At 36.5% G+C, this 18,255-nt stretch overlaps 1 protein-coding gene across 5 annotated transcripts in view; it reads left to right on the forward strand.

Moving 5' to 3' along the window:
• Positions 1-18,255, forward strand: part of LOC135698564 (WD repeat-containing protein 47) — a 228,329-nt gene that overhangs the window by 186,546 nt on the left and 23,528 nt on the right. The gene's annotated exons all lie outside the window — the stretch shown is intronic.

Consider the following 18,255-nt stretch of genomic DNA (forward strand, 5'->3'; position numbering starts at 1 on the left):
AGCATAATTCGCGAAAACCGGGCTATTGTTTGCCTCAGCTCGCGCGCACACTTGCTCTGCAAAGTGTAATCATCTTCGGCATCTGCTGACTATAAACAAGATTATTTTTTAAATAAAATAAGGCTTGGATCTAATGTTGGGCCAAAGCAAATTGTTGAGATATTGTAACTCTAAACTCGGCTTAACGCATTGAAACGCCATTTAACTTACTTTGACCTATCGAATGAAGATAAGTATGGATTCGGTCGGATCACCTCTTTTGTTTTTGAGAATAATGGATGCAATCATTCATATCATATCATATCATATTCTTATTGACTTCGTTCTGTAATTGACGCATAATTGACTTGTGAACGCTGAAATCATTGATTTATTTGATGTTTTCTGCTCGATTGGCCCAAAATGGGCGATTATGCTGAACTAGTTCTCTACCCTAGCAAACACCATCTCCAACCACAGAAACAAGAGAGCGAGAAATACCTTCTTCTTGCTTCTTTTCTTGTCGTCGTCTTCTTATTGTGTGATGCATTCGGTACAATCAAACATTTGAGCGTGATGATCAACATTTTTCCCGGGGCATCTGACGGCTGACTGACGGGAAGCTTTGGTTCCAGAGCTTTACTCTCTTGTGTTTCTTCCACCATCATTATGCCTAATTTATAACGGTCGCGCCGGCGCAAACATTTAAACAACACCGGAGAACTCGTTCAAGGTGCTGAAGTTTCTCCGCCGCGGTGCCTTGGGGGATTTTATGGCTTGTTTTAGTATAGTACTTTCTATACCGTGTTGTTGTACTGACCTGGTACAATAAGCTAAGTTTCGATGCGGCCGCAGATATATCACCATGGACTGTCTTAATAATGGATTACGATCATAATATGCGGGATGCATACAATTAATATGAATGTTTATAACCTGGAACTCAACTCATGACTATGTGTGGATCAATATATTGTAGCATTCAAAATTTACGAATGTCCTGGCCTTTGTGTCCGATTTTCCTTCTTTTCCAAAAACTTAATTTTAATATTCTAAGAAAATGTCTTTTTAGATTTTGTCTTAAAGATGATGCAACTTGCACGAATTATTGCTTACAAATATATGGACGGTTGCAAAGAATATTTGGAATATTTCTCTATTTATTTGCATTATATTGAACAGAAATTTACACTTATTTTTTGAACTTTGTATCTTTTTAGGTATAACGCTTAAATTAAGTTTTCTTGATTAGGGAATTTTTCAGCCTGGAACTGGTTTTTGGTACACACTTAGATTATTTTACAGGAGTCAGTATTTTTACTTGGTTTTTGAATTGCTGAAAAAGTAGGTTAAAACGACAATGTTTATGTTCTTGAAATTATATATCATGAAATTGGGATTAACAGAACTAAGTCTGTAAAAGTTCGGAACAAATTTTCTCATTTTTTACGTAGGACTACGTCTTTGTTTTCTATATGGGGGTACACTTTGCGAGTACGAAATATGAGCATGTAACGAAAAGGTCAGGTTTTGAACGCATATATCTCCAAATCATTAGTGTGAAATATGTCATGCAATATGCCATTCGACGGGCAATTTTATGGCATATAGTACAAATAGTGCAAATAGTTAAACAGCTAAGAAATTTAACTAAAATTTGTAGCATCAAAATTTCCCATACATTTGCTTACACCATAAGGTGTATTTCCTAACAAAGACATCACATAGTTAGTCCCAAACGAATCAAGCCGTTGCCGCATTTCTTTTCGAACTTCAGACGTGTTCGAAAGGCTCCACAAACAGCTTGCTGCCAAGGCTGCCTGCAAGAGCGCTCTAGACAGAGTAGCAGTGATGAAGCCGCACTGTCACTGTTTGGGTACAGTTGCTCATCGTGAGAAAGCATTGTGGGCCACCGTCATCAAGCACGTTATCGTCATGTCCCAAGCTCAAACTAGCTCACCGTATCCGTGGAGGTCTCAGAATTATCCAACCACGACAAAGATCGAACAAACCTGCCGCGTCCAGAAGAATACGAACCTGTGATAAGTGGCGTCACGATATAGTGCGTGTTGTTCATCGGCAAAGAGCCGGGTAATTTGCTTGCCACTCGACAGACGACGATGCGTATCAAACCAAAAGCGTCCTTTTCAGGGCGACACAAATAATTCCTCTTAAAGAGTTAATTTTCATAAATTTTCTAGAAGCAAAACCCGCCTGAACAAAAATCACACAAAACCGTCTTTTTCGGGGCGCCAATATTAATTTGACCACCAAAGAGTTGATTTTGATAATTAACCATTTTGTCAAGCTTCTGCATTCATTTTCCATCATATGTCACTGCTGTTGTTTGAAACTACGCAATTGTTCACTCTGTAATTGTTCACAGAGGACAGTGCAGTGCAAAACTTGTCTGGTACCTCTATATATGCATGTAGATTAACATTCGAAGTCCCTCCCTTTTACATATTCTGCACAAAAAATACATCCTAAGTCCCCCTCTTTTTACATATTCTGCACAGAAAACTTTGTACAGAATATATAAAAAAGAAGGGACTTCGGATGTTGATCGAAATGCATATATAGAGGAACCAAAAACGGTCCTTTTGAGGGCTATGCAACATCAAAACGGCTCTTTTCAGAGCCACAAACCATCAAAATGACCCTTTTCAGGGCCACCACAATTTTCGGGCCACTGATCATTTCATATTTACGTACATTAAACTTTGTTACTAATAAAGACTTGTACGGATTGCTTCATGTGGCTTGAAAGTTCTGTCGGAACTTTATTTGAACTTTAGGAACTTGAAAGTTCTGTCTTCAAAAATATGTTGCTGCAGTTTTGTTTTGATTGCCTTAGCAGGACATCAAATTGAATACTAATTTTGTTATCAACAGGAAAAATGAACATGAAATTGAGTTTTCACTTTGCTCTCACTGATAACAGAATTTGTTTTCAATGTGATGCCACAGGAAGATTTATTTGCTCTCAATTTTGATATTTTAACCGTTAAAACGACCAAAACGACGATCCTGAGCAATCATTATAAGCGAAATCACAACATCAAATTTAGATTTCAATTTGATCTCAGACTTTGCTCGGGACCACAATGAAACTGTTACCCCACGTTTGCTGTACTGCAGCATACAATACATGGAGTAGCAATTTCAGGTGAAACGGAGCATTAATTTCCGAGATTTGAGCAATTGAAACTTTGAAGTGGAAGTGCATGCCGGAGCAAAGTCTGAGATCAATTTGAAATCTTAATTTGCTGTCGTTTTGGTCGTTTTAACGGTTAAAATATCACAATTGAGAGCAAACAAATCTTCCTGTGACATCACATTGAAAACTATTTCTGCTATCAGTGAGAGCAAACTGAAAACTAAATTTGATATCGATTTTTCCTGTTGATAACAAAACAAGTATTCAATTTGATGTTTTGCTAAGGCAATGAAAACAAACCCACAACAACATATTTCTGAAGAGCAAATGTACAGCAAAATGAAAACAAAGTTAGGTATCAAATTTGTCAATTGCGTAAACTGAAATCAAATTATGATTTCAGTTTGATGTTGATATCAAAATTTGATTGTATACCCGAGCAAATGATTACACAGGTGGCTGTCGTTTTGGCCGTTTTAACGGTTAAAATTTCAAAATTGAGAGCAAAAAAATCTTCATGCGACATCACATTGAAAACTATTTCTGCTATCAGTGAGAGCAAACTGATAACTCAAATTGATATCAATTTTTGCTGTTGATAACAAAACAATTATTCAATTTGATGTTATGCTAAGGCAATGAAAACAAACCCGTAACAACATATTTTTGAAGAGCAAATGTACAGCAAAATGAAAACAAAATTTGGTATCAAATTTGTTGATTGCATAAACTGAAATCGAATAAGGATTTCAGTTTGATGTTGATATCAAAAATTGATTTCAATTTGCTGTCATTTCGATGCCGGACTTTGCTCGTGCAAGCTGAAATGTGTGCACTTAAAGTTTCGGATTGGTTACGAGAATAAGGATCTCACAGCGAAACACATAAATCATTAGATGTTATGGCGATATTTTGCACTTGCATATTACAAGAAGAGATTTTTAAGTATGTGGTTCGACACATGATATCTGTCAATATCAGAAAGGGGACGTCATTATTTGTTTGAAATTCTGAAGCACTTTTTTTTCGTTTAAAACCGAAGTTTTGTCAATGAAAATATGTTCACTGTGTTCCGGTAGGCAAGTAAAATGTGTGTCCATTGCATTTTACTTGCCTACCGGAACGCCTTTTTATGAACGTAATATTGGTTTTGAATGGCAAAACTGATTTTGAATTTTTGAAAATTAATGACATTCCCTTTCACCTTAAGAGAGTCATAGTTTGATGATCACGAAGAGTGAATATTCACCGATCACAAAATTTCTGATTGTGACTCTCTAAATGCGAAATTGACAGCTTTTATGTGTAACATGTGTAACACATAAATTACATTCTCTTATTGTAACACACAAGTACAAAATATCATCATAACATCTAATGATTTAATAATTCAGAAACCATTTTTCCATAGCAAACGAATGACGCAACCCTGGTTCAAGCCTAGGATTCTCACAAGCCCCCGGCAAGGTGACAGATTTCACGTACCCACTTGCAAATAGTAGATGTCGCCACACAACGTAAACAAAGTTATTGTCCTTCTCTGGCGCAACGGTATTTCTCTATGTGAAACCAACATTTTGTTTCACCATGTGTGGATGTCAAACAACATGCAAGAACGCCATATGAAAAGAGCGAAACGATTTTCGAGGTTAAATGAAATAAATCCAAACGAATTGAAACCGATTGATGGTGGTTCGTTTTCTTTCATAATAGAATGGCAGTACAAATACTTTGCATTTGCATTTGCATTTGCATTTAAGACCTTCAACAGATGTACAAAGAACACCGTTGTACCAACCGGTGGAAACTAACGTTTTTCAATTGGCTCACTACTTGACTACCCAAGTAACATTGCAAGTTTTATCGAGGTTTTAAAACATGCTACAAGTCTAAATCACGGTCTTCAGAACCCTTATAAAACCAAAATTGTTACTTGGGTAGCCTATTGGTCCCAAATACATCTAAAAGCATATCCCATTCTAGTCTAAATTTTAGTACTACACTGTGTTTTTATTAGCTATGAAAGTTTGACAGATACAATGAGGGGTTCGTGGATTTCACTTTATTTCGAAGGGTGCATCAATTAGCTTGACACCGAAGATAGTACCAGAGCTGATCCAAAAAGTTGAGCACTTTTCTTCGGGTCTTAGAGTTATCTTTACATTCTAGTCTCATTCTAGTACATTTCGCAGTACTAGCAGCTTATAATTAGTACGCTCGTACTTGCTGCAAAACCATTATGTCTCTGTTCATCATCGATGATTATAGTAATAGTGTAGAAAATACTGAAAGTATCCTCGCTCAATTCTCATTTGTTTCGATTAATTTGATGATAATCACATATTTTTGATTTACAAACCACATGTTTAAGCATTTGGTTCTGTACTGAGGTTACACAACAAAGTTTCATAAACGATTATGAATTATGATTATGTGCATATGGCTGAAAATAAAAACGACATTTCTCGCTTGCATCACTGGCCTTCCTATGTCACTAATGTTAATTTTGACGTCGGACGTTACGTGTACCATACGCGAGTCCCGTTTTGTTAGATGCGCGACAATAGATGAATTTTAAACTAAAATTTTATTTACTCTACATCATTTCCACATTTGCCCTATTTGGTGCTGGTGGTTCTGTCAAACTCACGAATTTTAGAAGTGTTAAATTCGTGAGTTTGACAGAACCACCAGCACCAAATTTTCGGGGTACACAGGAAATATACTGGAGTTGTCAAGTTGCCCCCGAGTTGGTTTCTTATTGACCTTTAATGCGCATAAAGGGAATAGGAGCTTTCACAGAGCGCATCGTAAACGTATAAACCATTGAAAATGCGTAAACGTCATTACAATTCAAGGGACTCTAGTATTTTTACGACAGTGCATGTAGGTATCCAGTGTAACGCATATTAGCCTAACTTGTATTGTATTTATCTATCTTTTTTGTTGGAAGAGGAACGAGTAATTTTCGAAAAGGGGGACATGGAACAAAAAAGGTTGAAAACCACTGTCTTAGCGGAAGTGAATAATCACTGATCTAGTAGTTTGCACTAGTGCAGAATTCCACGCAAATATAATCACAGTGAATATTCACCTCCGTTTATAGATACGCTATCTGTTTCAATATCCCCGCGCTTTTCAACTTGCCTCTGTATACCTTACCTGCACTGCCTGAATAATTGTAGTCTAGTTTAATAGTTTACAATATCTTACCAAATCGATATTTAATCAATTAACTTGAGATGTTTGTTTCAATCAACTAATTCTTAGTTGTGGTTTAAATTCGTCATTTCATAGTTTCTCGACGAATTTAAAATATTTCGTTTTAACAAGGTCGTTTTTTTTAAATTAATATTCCAAATTTTGTATACACGCTTTTGCGCAATTAAGGCCCCCGTCTGGAAGTATTATTGATATTATTCCCTTGCTGGGATTTTTTAGAACATCTAGGAAAACCCGCAAAAATGAGCTAGAAAAATAAGCTAATCGAAAAATCGAAGCACACTACGTTCTAGCATAACTTTCTGGCAACATGATAGTTGGAAAATTTTTGGAAAAATCCAACCCACAAAAAAACTGGGTTGTTTTTCCGACATGAAGACCACCCGATTCCGGCCACGTGATTGTATAGATGTAGACACCATGTGCTATCTTTCCCCTCTGATAGCTCATGATCTTTATTCTAAAGTACATGATAATTGTATACTAGAAGATTCGTGAGAATGTCAGGAATCTTGTGGTGTACTTCAAAGTACAATTTTCCGACTTTCCTCGCATCGTTTTTCCATTTTCATTTCATGCATACCATTTTCCCGATATACCGGTACATGGCGAACAAGGCATGGGAAAGAAAAAAAACTGTACTAAACACGAATGCGCGCGAGGAGCTTTCGGCTCACATGATTTTTGCGGACGGCTGACTGAAGCATGCGAATAGTGGTGTCGTATGTTTAGCAAAATATAATTCAAGTTGTTGATAATGAAAAAGGTCATCAAGAAATAAAATGCCTTTCCCTACCTCCTCCATTTCGCCCTGAATGACAATGGGTCCAAACATGCACTGGGAAACATAGTGTTCTCTGCAGGTCGATGAAACTAGCTAGGTTACTTGTGTTTTCTTTGTTTGGAGTAAACATATAAATATTGTTTGGGAAGCAATACAAGCAATAAGCAAAATATCCTCCCACTTTGATATTGACTATATAATCTACACAGAAGGTATTATTGATTTCCGTATCTAGGAATCACATTCAAAACTTCATATGGTATAATTGCCAATAAATGCCAATAAGAAGCTCCGCGATGCGGATAGGGTCACTATTGATGGTGTGATTTGTTGTAAGATGTAGATCTCACCGAGCTAATTCAATTAATAATTACGATATTACAGCCGATAATGACAAGACTTTGCTATGATGTATTCAGAAACTTTTAATAACTTATATCAGCAGAAAAAAAATGCATCAGTTAGTTGCAACATAGGGAATTGCTTTCTTCAACTGTTGCAAAAAATTAATGCTTCGTTCAGAGTTGGGCACAGTTTAGTTAATCCAATAGGAACATTTACGATAGGGATTATCGCTTCCGCTAATTTTTTAACCGGTATAAAAAATCAGAGCAACCTGTATTTTGAGACATTCATGATTATAATTTATAAATTTTACACTAAAAGACTCCTGAAATAAGGTTGGAATGAAACTGGTTAGCAGCTATCGGATATCATAACCTCCCGATAATCACATTACGTAATAGTAATAGTAATAGTTTTTGGTTTGTTTGACAAACCGCGGTAACTTTATGTAGATAGTGTAACAGTCAATTTCCGGCAGATATTAAAAGCCACAATTACTTACGACTACGATACATATCATTCTCATTAGAAGTGATCATTCCTACTTTCAGAAGAAAGAAATATTTATTTGCTTCGCGAAGAACGTCGTCAGCTTAGCGTACACTAATGTTCATAAATGTGGGGTTCCCTAGATGTTTCACTATCATGTATCTCTCTTATCTAACATCAGCGAAAAGGTACTTTTCAACATTATTCTAGAAAGTTGCAAAGATTATCATCAACATTTATTCATCATATCATTTTATCCTTCATTTCCACATCAAGGTCAGATAGGCTAGGTGATGTAGAATTTAATTTTTCATTTATGTGTTCACGAACTTATCCTTGATAGTGTACGAACAGAAACAGTGCAATGACGTGTACTAAAACCGAATATGAGCAACAGTTGTTCGTATTTTCGATTTTCATAAACCGGACCGACACATCGATCAGTTTCAGTCTACAGCATGATGTGCTCCTCTCTACACATGTCAGTCGGGAGTACGTAGACTTGGAAATATGATGGTAAGCATTCTTATGTTGAACCGGCCTTCCCCGATACTGCGCCTTGAAGGATGTTTCTTATGGTTTCCGAGAACGCCAAGTAACCAACTGCAGTGATATGTAAGAAACTAAAACCCGTGATTTCAGTAACTACATGTGGTGTTCAGCATTTTCGCGGAGAAGCTACCTTCCCGATACCTGAAAAGTGGTTCCTGTGAACATTCCTTAGATTCGGTAATATTTTTACGAGTTTTTAGAAATGCCAAGTGACTATCTTCATTGATATTTATGTTCAACTGCCGGTGATTTCAGTGAGAGGAAATTAACCTCCATGTGGGTTCAGCATTTTTAACAGAGAACCAGCCTTCCCTGATAGTGTACCTTGAATAATAGGTCCTAAGGTCATTCATGAGATCCTGAAATATTTTTCCGAGTTATCAAGGGCAAGGGACAATTCAATGGTATTTGATTTCCCCCACCATTGTTTTCAGTAAGAGGAAATTATCCTAAATGTGGGTTCAACATTTTCATGGAAAACCGACCTTCTCCGATACTGAACCATGAAATAGTTCCTATGGCCATTCCTGAGATCCGGAAATATTTTTACAAGTTTCTTGAAATGCTAAGGAACCAACTTCATTGATATTTGACTTCAAATACCGGTGATTTTAGTAAGAGGAAATTTACCTATATTTGTATGGAGAATAAGTCTTCCCCTATACTGAACCTTATAGAAAAGTTCTTATGACCAGTCCTTGGATCCGCAAATATGTTTCCAAGATTTTTGAAATGTCACCAATTGCAATGATATATAAGGTTAAATACCAGCTATTTCTACACAGGGGAATCAAATAGGTAGAGATCAATATTTTTATGAAGTTCCTCCCTTGTGCACCTTGAAGTTATACCATTCCTGACCGCTGGATTTTTTTTTCAAGGTTATTGAAATGCCAAGGGACCAAGTTCAATGACACTTGAAATCAAATACCACTGATTTCAGTGAGAGGAAGTTAATCTAAATGTGAGTTCTGTATTTTCATGGTGAATAGGTCTTCCCCGATACTATACTTTGAAGGATAGTGCCTATGACTATTCCGGAGATCCGGAAATATTTTTCAGAGTTTTTTTTTTAATGTCAAGGGACTAACATCAATGCTAATTATATGAGTTCAAACACTGGTGTGTTCCGTAAGATAAAATCAACCAAAATGTGGGTTCTGCATTTTCATGGAATGCCGGCATTCCCTGATACTGTACCTTGACGAATAGTTCCTGGGATTCAGATATATTTTTTGAGTTTCTTGAAACACCAAGAGACCAATTGCAATGATATTTGAGCTCAAACACTGCTATTTGCAATAACAGGAAATCATCCTAATTTTGGGTGCAGCATTTTATGTAGGCCTCGCTTGACTCAGTCGGTAAGGCGCAGCTACAAAGCAAGACCATGCCTGGACGTCACTGGGTTCGATTCTCGGTCTGGTCTAGGTTTTTTTTTTAAGTTGGAAAATATATCGAGTACCCTGAGCATAGAGTATCATATTGTACTTCCTACTAAATTATACAATGCAAAAATGGTACCGGCTTCGAAAGCTCTCAACTGTGGAAGTGCATATAGAAATCTAAGTTTAGAGCACGCAATAAGCTTGAAATGCGAACAATAAGAAGAAGATTTTCATAGAGAACCGGCCTTTCCTGATACTGGACCTTGAAAAATAGTTTCAAGGCCATTTCTGAGATTTGAAAATATATTTTCGAGTGTTGTGAAATGACACGTGACAATCTGCAATGATATATGAATTCAAATAAACACAAAAAAACATTCTGAATTTTACTGGTGATATAAACTTCCATTTCACGTAAACTAGCTACTTGCATGAAACGTTGCTTACAAATATGGACAGTTGGATAGAACAAATGGAATATTTCATTTCATGTCTCATAAATTTACACGATCTATAATGTAAACTTGTATGATATATGACACTCCATTTATGTACATCATAGTAACGGTTATTTACATACAATTTACATTTTACATACACGTGAATTAACTGAATTGTAGAGTTTAGCATATTCATGGAGATAATACCACGGAACCTTTCTTAGATCAGTCCGTTTTAGCATAGATCCATTCTGGAGGCGGCTGGGTCCGATTCCTAGTTCAGTTCGGTGGTTATTCATCTATGGAAACATTGTATACATTTACGATATTTGACAAATCTCAGCTAATCATGACATTCACTTATTGCAAACAAAATTAATGAAGAAAACAATAGTACTGCAGTCCTGATTATCACCTGTGCATCGAATAACTGAGTATGATTGTACAGCTTTCCCCCAAAGAACGCATTGCCGACTGTGTTTTACCCACCGCTTTTACTCGGCGAATTTTCAACCAACCGCTCTGATTTTCTGCGAGTGGCTAGTTCTCTATTGACACTACTAACATATAAAAAATCATACCAACTCGTTGAAAACATGCAGAAAAAGACGTGACGTTTTTCCCCATATCATTTCCATGACATTTACTCTGGTTATGACACTATATATTAACAAAATTGACAGACACTGTTTAAAGTGTTTATCAAGTTTATCTAGTGAATATATCATGATCATCTATAATATAGTGAGCAGATATCAACAACAGAAAATCACCTACTTGTTAAATAAAAGCTAACTATGATCCAAAACTGCAAAGCAGGGAAACATATTTATAAATAATTATTGATTTAAATTATTAACAACGATGGAATAGAATTGGTAATACGCCCAAGGACAGAATGTGATTTGTGGGCTCGAGTCCCGTCAACAATACCTTTTTTTACTATTGTCTTATGCATGCTTGGCATGCACAGTTGTTCACACCCACTGCTCATTTGGTAATAACTTTTCACTCAGATGTTGAAACTTATTTTTCTTTAAAGTAATTGATAGATTAGGCTCATCGTTTACTATAGATATGCGAAGATTAGGTAAAGCCTAACATTTGAATCAGCACTAATCAATTTAACACTTAAATTCCGAGATGTGTAGTGAGCATTTCTCACCTCATTTTTACAACGCAAAAACAAATACAGTTTACTACTAGCATTAAAATCTACTTATTTTTACATATCTATAACAAGCTTATACTCTATTCTATCTACTGCTTCAAAACGAACTATGTTCCGTCAACTGTGTGCAAAGTTATTAGCAAATGAGCAGTTCGTGACCAAAACTGTGTATGCCAAGCATGGTCTTATGCACACATTCATGCCCTGCTCATCATATGTGTCTGTAAAAGACTCTTGAAAGCAAATACCTTGACTTACTCCGAAGTAATTGAACTATCGTTAGAATAATGATTGATCATAATCATAATCATTAACTTAAGAAACATGGAAATTATGCAATCGCTAGAGATTGATTCGATTTTTTATTTTTATTTAAGAGAAAATAGTTACAAAGGTACGGTACGGGCCTACGATTGAACTTACGACCTTATGCCTAGTAAACAATAACGTTTTGACAATTGAGATTCGTAAATGGATAATTTATCACAGTGTTTCATAGAAAAACTATATAACTGATATATTTTAAGTATTAACAATTAATTACCAATATATTATATTTTTCAAATTATTGATGGAATAAAAGTGTTTCAAATTCCCATAGTTATCGAACGAAAGAAATTATTCCAAACAAATCTCGTATATAAGATAAAACATTTTCCTGATAGCTGTTGTTACATATTATATTAAAACACATGTTACATATACATAGTTGAAGATGCTAGTTTCAAATAACAGACTAAAGTGCCTTTTTTATACGATAGATGAGAAGATGAAAACATAGAGTTGATAAATAGTTCTGTTAGAGTACGGCAGTGTGAAACATATGATGAGCAGGGCATGAATGTATGCATGAGAAAATAGTAAAAAAAAAATATTGTTGGAGGGACTCGAGCCCACCATTCTATTCCATCGTTGTTAATAATTTAAATCAATAATTATTTATAACAGCGCCGGTGGTGTAGTGGTAAGCGTGATTCCCTCTCACCCCAGCAGGCCTGGGTTCAATCCCAGTCGGCGCCACCGGGATGTTCTGAGGCATAACATCTTTGATCACGCCTTCCTTCGGATGGGAAGTAAAGCCGTTGGTCCCCGGTTCATGAGTTGATGGGTCAATAGGTAGGGTCCAGGTGTGGGAGCTGCCTTCCTGGTACTTCGGTAGTATTGGTGCTCAGCACGGAAAACAAGATCGACGGAAAAAACAAACCGAAGGAAAAAAAAATTATTTATAAATATGTTTCCCTGCTTTGCAGTTTTGGATCATAGTTAGCTTTTATTTAACAAGTAGGTGATTTTCTGTTGTTGATATCTGCTCACTATATTATAGATGATCATGATATATTCACTAGATAAACTTGATAAACACTATAAACATTGTCTGTCAATTTTGTTAATAAATAGTGTCATAACTAGAGTAAATGTCATGGAAATGATATGGGGAAAAACGTCACGTCTTTTTCTGCAGGTTTTCAATCAGTTGGTATGATTTTTTATATGTTAGTAGTGTCAATAGAGAACTAGCCACTCACAGAAAATCAGAGCGGTTGGTTGAAAATCCGCCGAGTAAAAGCGGTGGGTAAAACACAGTCGGCAGTGCGTTCTTCGGGGGAAAGCTGTACAATCATACTCAGTTATTCGATGCACAGGTGATACTCAGGACTGCAGTACTATTGTTTTCTTCATTAATTTTGTTTGCAATAAGTGAATGTCATGATTAGCTGAGATTTGTCAAATATCGTAAATGTATACAATGTTTGCATAGATGAATAACCACCGAACTGAACTAGGAATCGGACCCAGCCGCCTCCAGAATGGATCTATGCTAAAACGGACTGATCTAAGAAAGGTTCCGTAGTATTATCTCCATGAATATGCTAAACTCTACAATTCGGTAAATTCACGTGTATGTAAAATGTAAATTGTATGTAAATAACCGTTACTATGATGTACATAAATGGAGTGTCATATATCATACAAGTTTACATTATAGATCGTGAAAATTTATGAGACATGAAATGAAATATTCCATTTGTTCTATCCAACTGTCCATATTTGTAAGCAACGTTTCTTGCAAGTAGCTAGTTTACGTGAAATGGAAGTTTATATCACCAGTAAAATTCAGAATGTTTTTTTGTGTTTATTTGAATTCATATATCATTGCAGATTGTCACGTGTCATTTCACAACACTCGAAAATATATTTTCAAACCTCAGAAATGGCCTTGAAACTATTTTTCAAGGTCCAGTATCAGGAAAGGCCGGTTCTCTATGAAAGTCTTCTTCTTATTGTTCGCATTTCAAGCTTATTGCGTGCTCTAAACTTAGATTTCTATATGCACTTCCACAGTTGAGAGCTTTCGAAGCCGGTACCATTTTTGCATTGTATAATTTAGTAGGAAGTACAATATGATACTCTATGCTCAGGGTACTCGATATATTTTCCAACTTAAAAAAAAAAACCTAGACCAGACCGAGAATCGAACCCAGTGACGTCCAGGCATGGTCTTGCTTTGTAGCTGCGCCTTTACCGACTGAGTCAAGCGAGGCCTACATAAAATGCTGCACCCAAAATTAGGATGATTTCCTGTTATTGCAAATAGCAGTGTTTGAGCTCAAATATCATTGCAATTGGTCTCTTGGTGTTTCAAGAAACTCAAAAAATATATCTGAATCCCAGGAACTATTCGTCAAGGTACAGTATCAGGGAATGCCGGCATTCCATGAAAATGCAGAACCCACATTTTGGTTGATTTTATCTTACGGAACACACCAGTGTTTGAACTCATATAATTAGCATTGATGTTAGTCCCTTGACATTAAAAAAAAAACTCTGAAAAATATTTCCGGATCTCCGGAATAGTCATAGGCACTATCCTTCAAAGTATAGTATCGGGGAAGACCTATTCACCATGAAAATACAGAACCCACATTTAGATTAACTTCCTCTCACTGAAATCAGTGGTATTTGATTTCAAGTGTCATTGAACTTGGTCCCTTGGCATTTCAATAACCTTGAAAAAAAAAATCCAGCGGTCAGGAATGGCCACAGGAAATATAACTTCAAGGTGCACAAGGGAGGAACTTCATAAAAATATTGATCTCTACCTATTTGATTCCCCTGTGTAGAAATAGCTGGTATTTAACCTTATATATCATTGCAATTGGTGACATTTCAAAAATCTTGGAAACATATTTGCGGATCCAAGGACTGGTCATAAGAACTTTTCTATAAGGTTCAGTATAGGGGAAGACTTATTCTCCATACAAATATAGGTAAATTTCCTCTTACTAAAATCACCGGTATTTGAAGTCAAATATCAATGAAGTTGGTTCCTTAGCATTTCAAGAAACTTGTAAAAATATTTCCGGATCTCAGGAATGGCCAACTATTTCATGGTTCAGTATCGGAGAAGGTCAGTTTTCCATGAAAAAGTTGAACCCACATTTAGGATAATTTCCTCTTATTGAAAACAGCGGTGTGGAAACATAAATATCATTGAATGGTCCCTTGATAACTCGGAAAAATACTTCAGGATCTCATGAATGACCTTAGGACCTATTATTCAAGGTTCACTATCAAGGAAGGCTGGTTCTCTGTTAAAAATGCTGAACCCACATGGAGGTTAATTTTCTCTCACTGAAATCACCGGCAGTTGAACATAAATATCAAAGAATATGGTCACTTGGCCAGGGTTACTTCCACTCACTTCGCTATAAAAAATGTTTTTCGGAATTATGGAATCACTGGATGCTTTTATGAAAGTTTGTACTTGTCAGAAGCAAGAAGAGGTTGGAAGGTATGTATTTGACACATAAAACCTGTCAATTTTGCTTTCAGTGCGTCCCAATCAGCGAATTTATGACTCGTGAGCGTTCACTCAGAGTGAGCGCTCACGAATCGTAAAATCGCTGATTGTGACGCACTGAAAGCAATAATGACAGGTTTTATGTCTCAAACACCTAGTTTACAACCTTATCTTGTGATTTACAACTATTTACTATCATTATAATATCTAATGATTTCATAATTTCGAAAAATAATTTTTTATAGCAAGTGAGTGGAAGCAAGCCTGCTTGGCATTTCGAAAAACTCGTAAAAAAAAATTCTGAATCTATGGAATGTTCACAGGAACAATTTTTCAAGTATTGGGGAGGTAGCTTCTCCGCGAAAATGCTGAATACCACATGAAGGTACTGAAATCACGGATTTTTTTTTCTTACATATCACTGGAGTTGGTTAGTTGGCGTTCTCGGAAACCTGGAAAATATTTTCTGATCTCAGAAATGGCCATAAGAAACATCCTTCAAGGCGCAGTATCGGGAAGGCCGGTTCAACATAAGAATGCTGACCATCATATTTCCAAGTCTACGTACTCCCGACCGACATGTGTAGAGAGGAGCACATCATGCTGTAGACTGAAACTGATCGATGCGTCGGTCCGGTTTATGAAAATCGAAAATACGAACAACTGTTGCTCATATTCGGTTTTAGTACACTTCATTGCACTGTTTCTGTTCGTACACTACCAAGGATAAGTTCGGGAACACATAAATGAAAAATCAAATTCTACATCACCTAGCCTATCTGACCTTGATTTGGATATGAAGGATAAAATGATATGATGCATAAATGTTGATGATATCAGGCGTAACATTTGATAACGGCACAAACATTTTTGTAAACACAAGTTTGTAAGGCCCTTTACACGTGAACAGAAGTACGCCCACGTAATCCAACAACATCATCGGCTGGGGGACACTTTCCCCTTTCCGATTATTATCGATGAACATTTAAAATGGTCCTATCTGCTTTGATCGATTTTCTTCATCGACTTTCTCCTTTCATAACCACTGATATGCAAACAGATTTTGTGCTAATTCTACCACATAGTTTGATAATAGAGGTTCTTATCTAGCGTCCAAAACGTCAAATACAACAGGGAAAGGTTTTGCAGCTGAGTTATTGACGAAAGAGATCAATGCAGATAGGACCTTTTGAAATGTTTATCTAGAATTGTATTGGTTTGCGTGGGCGTACTTCGGTCGCGTGTAAAGGGCCTTACAACTTTTGTTTACAAAGGTGTTTGTGCCGTTATCAAATGTTACGCCTGATATTCTTTGCAACTTTCTAGAATAATTTTGTAAAGTACCTTTTCGCTGATGTTAGATATGAGAGATACATGATAGTGAAACATCTAGGGAACCCCACATTTATAAACAGTAGTGTACGCTAAGCTGACGACGTTCTTCGCGAAGCAAATAAATATTTCTTTCTTCTGAAAGTAGGGATGATCACATCTAATGAGAATGATATGTATCGTAGTCGCAAGTAATTGTGGCTTTTCATATCTGCCGGAAATTGACTGTTACACTATCTATATAAAGTTGCCGAGGTTTGTCAAACTAACCAAAAACTATTACTATTACTTCTATTACAAATAATACGTCAGTATAATTCGATAATAGCTAAACAACATTATTTCAGGAGTCTTTTAGTGTAAAAATTATAAATTATAATCATGAATGTCTCAAAAAACAGGTTGCTCTGATTTTTTATATCAGTTAGAAAATTTTTCCTTTGGTTTGTTTTTTCCGTCGATCTTGTTTTCCGTGCTGAGCACCAATGCTACCGACATGCCAGGAAGGCAGCTTCCACACCTGGACCCTACTTATCGACCCATCAACTCATGAACCGGGGACCAACGGCTTTACTTCCCATCCGAAGGAAGGCGTGATCAGAGATGTTATGCCTCAGAACATCCCGGCGGCGCCGACTGGGTTTGAACCCAGGCCTGCTGGGGTGAGAGGTAATCACGCTTACCACTACACCACCGGCGCCGTTGAGTTAGAAAATTAGCGGAAGCGATAATCGCTATCGAAAATGTTCCTTGTGGATTAACTAAAATGTGCCCAACTCTGAACAAAGCATTACCTTTTTACAACAGTTGAGAAATGTTTTCACTTTATCAATAAATGTTACTGGCATTTGGAATAAAGCAATTGCCTATGTTGTAACTAACTGATGCATTTTTTTTTCTGCTGATATAAGTTTTGCAAAGTTTCAGCACTCATCATAGCAAAGTCTTGTCATTATCGGCTGTAATATCGTAATTTTTAATTGAATCAGCTCGGTGAGATCTACATCTTACAACAAATCACACCGTCAATAGGGACTCTATCCGCATCGCGGAGCTTTTTGAGGTATTGGCAATTATACCATATGAAGTTTTGAATGTGATTCTTAGATACGGAAATCAATAATACCTGTTGTGTAGATTATATAGTCAATATCAAAGTGGGGGGATATTTTGCTTATTGCTTGTATTGCTTCCCAAACAATATTTATATGTTTACTCCAAACAAAGAAAACACAAGTAACCTAGCTAGTTTCATCGACCTGCAGAGAACACTATGTTTACCAGTGCATATTTGGATCCATTGTCATTCAGGGCGAAATGGATGATGTAGGGAAATTTCTTGTTGGCCATTTTCATTATCAACAACTTGAATTATTTTTTGCTAAACATACGACACCACTATTCACATGCTTCAGTCAGCCGTCCGCAAAAATCATGTGAGCCGAAAGCTTCTCGCGCGCATTCGTGTTTAGTACAGTTTTTTTTCTTTCTCATGCCTTGTTCGCCATGTACCGGTATATCGGGAAAATGGTATGCATGAAATGAAAATGGAAAAACGATGCGAGGAAAGTCGGAAAATTGTACTTTGAAG

Source organism: Ochlerotatus camptorhynchus, unplaced genomic scaffold (genome assembly GCF_037179485.1).
Source record: "Ochlerotatus camptorhynchus isolate MF236.1 unplaced genomic scaffold, CSIRO-AGI_Acam_v1.1 ptg000008l, whole genome shotgun sequence".
NCBI lineage: Eukaryota > Metazoa > Arthropoda > Insecta > Diptera > Culicidae > Ochlerotatus > Ochlerotatus camptorhynchus.